This window comes from Nicotiana tabacum, chromosome 22 (assembly GCF_000715075.1).
Source record: "Nicotiana tabacum cultivar K326 chromosome 22, ASM71507v2, whole genome shotgun sequence".
In the NCBI taxonomy this organism is placed as follows: domain Eukaryota; kingdom Viridiplantae; phylum Streptophyta; class Magnoliopsida; order Solanales; family Solanaceae; genus Nicotiana; species Nicotiana tabacum.
In genome coordinates this window covers 101,035,770-101,043,908 of record NC_134101.1, presented here as the reverse complement: position 1 = coordinate 101,043,908, position 8,139 = coordinate 101,035,770, and the positions used below count along the sequence as shown (strand labels likewise).

General features: G+C 35.9%; 1 long non-coding RNA gene across 1 annotated transcript; it reads left to right on the top strand.

Moving 5' to 3' along the window:
* The first annotated feature begins 343 nt into the window (after nt 1–343).
* Nucleotides 344–1,787, top strand: LOC107807831 (uncharacterized). The gene is made up of 2 exons (XR_001653016.2): nt 344–812; nt 1,044–1,787. It is a non-coding gene; the product is annotated as an uncharacterized LOC107807831 (long non-coding RNA).
* The last annotated feature ends 6,352 nt before the right edge of the window (nt 1,788–8,139 follow it).

Below are 8,139 nucleotides of genomic sequence, written 5' to 3'. Positions count from 1 at the left end.
TTTTTTCCTTTCTCAACTAAATTTACAAGGCCATTTTGTGAATTTACTATTTCTTATAATCGTGCAAAATATGGTATATATATATATATATATATATATATATATATATATATATATATATATATATATATTAAAATTAAAAAAAGGTTATCTTTGGTTGAAAAAAAGCAATTGAATCAAAATATATTACGGAAAAAAATCAGATATAGCCAGATTTATAACTGATAATTGAAAAATTGTCACAGTTTCAAAAGTAATTGAAATTTAGCTATTTTTTCATGTAAAGATAAAATCTGAACAAAAATACTCTAAAAATCCAGTGTAATATGGTGGGGTTTGAATTTTTACATATGGAATTCCAACATAATATGTTGGAATTTCATCATATGTTAGAGTTCTAACATAATATGCTGGAAGTTTATCCGTGAGAGCTCCATAATCCAGTATATTATGCAAGAATTTTTCGTATTTCAATAAAATAGTGACTATTTTTCAATGACCTTATAAATGATGGTTATTTTTCAATTATCAGTGAAAAAACGGGCTAGTCCATTGCTATTTTCAAAAATATATTGGTGAGGAAGCTAATAACACTGTCTTTAGGCTAAGATAAAATTTTGTCACTGTCAGGTCCATCCAGCCCACTGGCTGCCCTCAAAATCCCACCTCCTTATAAGCCCATTCTATGCCTTCCCTTCTTCATTCCCCTCTTTCCTTCTATTCTCTCTTTCTCTCTCTCTAGTTTGTGGCACTTTTTATGGGGTTGAGAGAAAATATTGCAGTGCAGAAAGCAACACTGAAATCTCCACAAGGTTCCCAACTTATCTTTTCACTTATTCTGCCATTCACTTCGACCTATCTTTCCTTAATTTTACTCCAATTCCCAACCTTAATTTTCCTTTTCTCAACCAAAAACACACCGCTTTCTTTTTCTTCTTGTATAAATTTAACATTATTTTCTAGTTATTCATCATTATCACTTATTTATTTTTCGAATAGTATTAAAATTTAAAAGGTAATGACTTTTTCTTTTTCGGATGCAGGTTTCTTTAGAGCTTTTGGCGCGTATGAGTGGAGTAAATCCAGCAGCTTCAAGCCAAAGGCTGCAAAAACTGGAAACTGTAAGCCTAATGGCATCTTTAGCTGATGGAAAGGTTAAGGGCCACCTTAGCCAGGTCTTTGTTTTAGTCATCTGCACCTGCAACTTCTTCATTCTCATTCTCATGATGGGAGTTGCTTCTTCGTCTTAATTTCGGTGCTATCTTATCTGAGCTTTCTCATCACCTCTTCTCGTTTTTTATTTTTCTTTTCTCCTTTTTCAATTTTTTGACTTGTTGTTTTTTATTCCTTTACCTAGCCGAGTCTTCTTGACCTTGTAAGACCTTTTCTTGACCTTGTAAGACCCCGTGTTTTGTGTTATATTTTTGTGTTTTGTATTCTCACAAATCTTATGTCATGACTTCTCGATGTAGGATTTGTTTACTGTCCGTCTTAGTTACCGCCCAACTCACGTTCTCCTTCCTTGTCTATCCCTCCTGAGCTATTCACACATATTCCTAAAGATCTGAATTCAAGAAGCATGATCCGAAGAAAGAGTACTACTATTTGCCATCAAGAATGGTACTAATGCAAATTCATGTGATTATTTATATACCCTTTTGTTCCTATTTATGGGGGGTTATGAATGTGAATTTTGAATAAACATTGTACTAAATCCTATGTATGGATTGAAATCATTTATGGCCGGGAAATTACATATTCTAATGGTACGGCCATTTTTTTTTCTCTATTCTTTTCAAGTTTTCTAGTTGCTTGGTAGTAGCTTTTTTATTTTTGATCTTATTCTTTTCATGACTGGTCACTTTACACACTTCCATCATCTCACCTTGTATTTTTTTCCGAACTTCTAAAATGAAAGTCGGATTTTGGATCTTTCTTTTTGAATTTAAAGAAAATATACCAGGCGAAAAATGTGCAGTGACGTTAGCCCATTTAATTTTGAAGATTGTTATATATTGAGGATAGAGTTACAGCCTCGTAGTTGCAACTTATCCTGTCAAAAATTTTCTCAAAGTTCAAACTTAAAATAAGTAAAAAAATAATCTCACAAAAGCTGTGCAATACATGTTATGTATCTCTAACATATAATATTTTACTTATATAAATAGTGTATTTTTTCGACAAAAGGGGTCAGTTGACCACCCTAACCCAAGTGTGTCTTCGCCCTTGCCTACATGGATCACTTTAATACAATGTTTTAGTTTTACCACAACCTTCTCTCTTTTACCTTTGCTTCCCTTATTCAGAGTACATTCCACCCACCAAAAAAATTAATAATAATAATAAAATAAAAATTGAGGAACAAAGTTATTGTGTATCCTTTCTGAATCTGTTACAAATTTATATTTGGTGTGGAAAAAATATTGGTTGGTTGTATTTGAGTAGTGCCCACAAGGCCCACGTCCTTCTCTTTTTCCTTAGTTTATGGAAAGGGCTTCCTTTTAAGCAAGAATGAGCTCATGTCATTTATGGAGGGGGGAAATAATTGTAACCATTTGGGGAAAAAATATCAGCTTTTTATACGAACAACTTTTTTAGAGTACTGGAAAAAGAAATCATTCACTCAGATAGACAAAACCCTCTCTTGTCTGCTAGCCTGTTTTTATATGATTTATGATTTACAATATAAAGACTCGTGGGTTGGACCAATGCAAGTTAAAAAGAAAAAAAAAATTCACTTTTACTTGCAACCATTTTTAGTTGATTTATATGTATCCTGATTGATGATCTAACACCTAAACCCTCAAATTTATCATTTCGGCTTTCTCTCAACCTAAAATTAAACAACAAATTAAGAAATGCTTAATATTGTTGACATACGATAGGTCCATCTTGTTCACATAAAGCGTCACAAACATTTAATCATGTTCTCTAGCATGAGTAAGAATACTATGTAGCCATACAAAATAAGTAAGGCATGTTGTAAGAAGAACATGAATCAAAACAGACCTAAAAAGACCTAAATTCAAGCATGGTAATCGTTGTAATATATACTATATATATACTATAAAAAGACCTAAAATATTATATACGCTCGTCACCTCGCATATACGTCACCCCAAATACGCAGCATGTAATATAGAAGTCCATTTTAGGAGACTTTCCCTGAAGTCTAGGCTAATCAGGACACTTACCATATTCGAAGTAGGCTTCAACCTTTAAAATTGCTTTTTCTTTAATCTCGGCCTGCAAATGCCCAAAATCTAGCTAAAGAATAATCAACAAGGTTAAATAATGCTATAGGAATTAATCCTACGTGAAAAAGATTCCATCTTTATTAAAATCTCAAAAGTCATAAAATGTTAACCCGAGCCCATATGGTTAAAACACGATATCAAGACCAAATCTCGGTGACACATAACCTATCAAGTCCAAATGTGTAATTAGATTTCAAATCTGAGTCCATCGGTGTTCAAATTAGTCATCTGTTATAAAGCTAACTGTGTAATTAGTTTTCTACTTTTAGATTAATTTCTTGACTCTAAAAGCAAAGTTTAGTCATCTGTTATAAAGCCTATGACTAAACATATGTGATTCGTAGAGAATTGTGAATAAATTGTCCAAAAAGGCAGAAAAAGTCAAGTCGGTAATAACGAAATTCAAGCACAAAATGATGATGTTCCACAAGTTGGTACTTTTTCCATATAGCTTGATAGTTTTCTATAGTCTTATACATAAATATATTCAAAGTTAGTGATGACTGAAGGAAAACACAAAATCTTGACTTTGAGTAAGTCTCATGATTTAGCTCATAACTTAAAATCAGCAATGTAGTTTATTCTGCCGGCAATGCGGGTCACTCTTTCCCCACTTATTTTTTACCTTTGGTAACATCTAACATGCCTTCCGTGTCTCTTTTCATTATTTAACCTTTCTTTCTTTTTCTCTCTCTTTTTAGGCAAAATACATAATTTACCTTATCCGCAAATCTCTCTTACACACTTCTTAAATACGGAAATAATATTACACAACAAAACTTTTAAAGGTGTATCAATTACACACCGGTGTTTGACCACATCTGCTCAAAAGTTGCTCTTACACGCGCCAATCAGCATCTGACACGTGTCAAATCGAAGAAAAAAAAAGAAAAACTGGAAAAAAAAAACTTTGCAACCCCTCCCCTCCAAACCCCCTCTTCTCATCTTCTCAAAGAAAAAAAAAATACAGAAAAGAACTCCCCCCCCTCTTCATCTTCCTAACCCCATCATCTTCTCCATAACACCATACTACCACCAACCCTTCCACCACAAGAATCTTCTTCCATAACTATAGATTCAATTCTTTGCCGATTTTTAACAACATCCATCATAAAATCCTTATACAAATTTCAAATTCAAGCTCAAACCCAAAGCTTCAAACTTGTTAATGGTGTTTTTTGAATTTTATCAAAATTAATTACCTAAGTAAAGTTTTACTCATCAATAATCACGAATTCAAATTAATTTTTTAGGTCAGAACACCAAAATCAACAAGCCCCGATTAAATTTGCAAGCTTTTTCAAAAAGTCAATAATGGTGATTTTTACAATACCCAATAGCTCCTATGTTCTTTTTTTTTTTTTTCTTTCTTCTTAGTCATGGGGTTAGAGAGACTAAATATGAGGTGGTAGATAAAACTAGGATGGGATTGGGGACGAAGACGAACCGGGGGGGGGGGTGGAGAAAATGATTGGGTTTTGGGGTTGGAGAAGAAGACATGAGTTATATTTTTTTTCTTTAATTTAAAGGAAATAGTTAAAAAAGGGAAATTTAAAAAAAAAAATTAATTTCAGGTGAATTTTTTAGTTCACATGCGCCTCTTTTATGTGTAATACACGCGTGTGACACATGACAAAAAAGGTATGTAATTGACACATTTTTAAAAGTTTTGATGTATAATATTATTTCTGTATTTAACAAGTGTGCAAGAGGGATTTGAGTACAAGGTCGATGGGTAAAACATGTATTTTGGCTTTTTTTAAAGGAAACTTTTAGTCATAATCATTTCTTTTAAGACCTCTGCATAATATTACTCGTACAAGATTTGGCATCTCATTTCTCGGTCAAACTCATCGTAATGAGAATGCGTTCCGGAATATAATCCATTCATATGTCGGCTCTAATCGGCAACGTAACGCGTTTATAATTTATATTTATATATTTTTTATATCTACTTGTCTACCTATCTATCTATCTATTTATAAAAATATAAATATCAAAACATTAAATGTTTATAATACAAAAATATTCTTTTAATATTAACTAACTTTTAATCCCTTTAGAAGATTAATTATTTTTACAAAATATAATTTCACGTTGGATGGAATTGTAACTTAAGACTTGACCGAATATTAATTGGCATGGAGTTCTAACAATCAAGTTCCAACTCTCGATGTCCTACCTCGTATTGACCCGGTCGGTCGTTTTGAATATTTTAGCCCCGTTTTCCCTATTTGATGTTGTTTACCTCAAAAAATACGAGCAACAATTATATATGATTTGTGGTTTTAAAGATATGTGATTTATTCTAATACTAGTGACTATACAAGTAATATTAGATTTAAGAAAGAAGAATTGATGAACCAAACCAGTGTTGTTAGGGCAATAAGGACCTCGAGCTCGACTATCTCGGGGGCCTCGAGGTGAGTTAAGAGCAATAAAGTATGAACAATAAAGTAAAAATAATAAAGCTGAAGAACAATTGTGAAGCACAGTAAACAAGAAAAGCATAGTAGAATGTTCTATTATAGTGAATGAGATGATCTTTACAAATGATTGGGGCCTCCTTTTATAGAAGGGGAAAACCCTAATATGGTGCATTTTCAATTATGGTAAAGAATTCTATTGATACAACTATATAACAACCTAGTACGGACTCGTACTATTTCGTACAAATTTTATCCCTTAATTTATGCTCTGATCCACGTGTCCTTGATAAATTCTCGTTCTTTTTTTAGTGTCATCAAAATTATATTGTCCTCGAGACAGATCATGATGGGTCTCGGATTTGCTTCTCGAGGTGCGCACATCCCGGCCGGGCTCGATTTTTACTTTGAGCTTTCGAACTTGAGCTCGGGGTATGATCACGTCTTCGAAATTGAGCTCTCCGATTTAGACAGTACACAGATAGTCCCTGCGTTTCTTAGAATGAAATGATATGAAACGATTTGAATTCGCAAAGTCCTTTATTATGGCATCACTCTTTTGACGTAAGCATTGAAATGACCGAAGCGTCTCGTCGGTTCTCTTCCCCAAAAGCATTAAATGCACATCAGAGCCGGTCGGTCATCAATATTAATGAACTGTCACTGCCTTCCTCTATATATACTTGTTTTCTCTTCTCATTAAGAACTTTTCCACCTTGCAACACCTATTTTCCTCTATACGTTTCCTTTTCACCACCTGTTCCTCCGTCATATTAGCTCAAAACCTCGCTGGTTTATTCATTTCTTCCTTCTTTTTCTAAAGAACCAATGGCAAAAAATTCCAAGTCTGTTCCTTAGAAAGAAGGAACCTCCACTTCTACTCCCCGTTCGGCCGGTGGTAAACCGACAACGCTTTATGAGATCGTACCGAGCAATTTTTCCTTGAAAAAGGACTTTATAGTCGAGACCTCTCCCGATGTCCCCGGTCGTCGAGAGTATGCATCGAGATACATAAGGTCAATTGAGAAAAAACACCTCGATGCTATGAGGAAAATAGTGTAAATGGGAAGAGAAGGTCGTTCTACAAATACCTTCTCGTGAGGAGGACATCACAACTTACGTAGAGGGGTTCTTGAGTGTGTATACATACCCCTTTACGTTGGGTCCCCTCGACCCGCTCGTTCTTGAATTCTGCCGAAGATATCAAGTCACCCTAGGCCAGATTCATCCGTCCTTTTGGCGGATCGTAATAATGATGAGGTTCTTCATTTAAAAGGTCGGGCTCGAGTTCACCCTTAGCCACATCATCCGATTATATCAACAACAACATTTTCAAGGTTTAATCAAACTCCAACGTCGATCAACCAAGTCTATCTTTGCCAGTAACGACGAAGATAAGGATCGAGGTTGGAAGAGCTGGTTCATCAGGGTGAGGACCGTCGATGTTATTCCCAAGGAGTTCTTGCCGTTCCCCGAGAAATGGAACTTCGAACGTGAGTGGAATTCTTTGCTTTAGTTCTTTTTCATAAAATTTTGCTAAACTTTGCATAATTATTCCTTTCCCTTTTTCGCAGCGGTCCTGTAGATGCCTAATACGGTGCTCGACCTTGAGGACTAGGTTCACAAACTAGTTGCTACTTCATTATATAACAAACACAAGTGGCAGGACTTGTCGAAGGGCAAGTAGGAAGCGAAACACCATGGTATGCGTCATAATGTTTCTTTCCTTATTAAGAAACTCTTTCTTCATGTGGCATGATTCCTCTATTGCAGTTATTGGTGAGTTCTTCGAGATGAGGCCGCCCCCCCCCCCGAGGAGGAAGTAGGATCTTTGGCTCCAAAGCCAAAGAAGGATAACAAGAGGAAAAGGTCCTCGAAGGGCGAGGACACTCAAAGCCAAGCCGAGCCCGCTCGGAGGCGCAAGAAAAGCGTCGTCGTCAATGTGGATATTGACTCGGTCCACCAGTTCATGGATGATGATGGTGACGAGATGGAGGGTTCGAAGTTGGTGACTTGAACAAGGAAATCTTCAGAGGCTATCAAGCCTGATGAGATCGGGGCCACTAGCCTCGAGGAAGGAACTTTAAAAGAAAAAGAGGATGAAGGCCCTGCATCACCTGACGTGGTAATTGCTTCTCAAACTTCTGGAAATACTCCAAAGTGAGCGAGGTTCGAAGCTCCTTTCTTGAACAGAACTCCTCGGGTGATCTCCCCGAGGCCATGACAGCAGGTCATTCCCATCATTTCCAGCCTTCTCCGAGAATGCCATTGGGGATGCTCAGAACTTGAAGATGTCCGATTTAGGCGGAGTCCCGAGTGAAAATGACCCCTTCTAGGGTTGCTTTTGCTGGGGTCAATGAGGCCGACCCAGCGGATGCGAGCTCAATCTTTGAGGAGGCTCAACGTATTTGCTCAATTGTAAGTTTTTAGTGGCACTGCAATTTCTCTAATGCCAT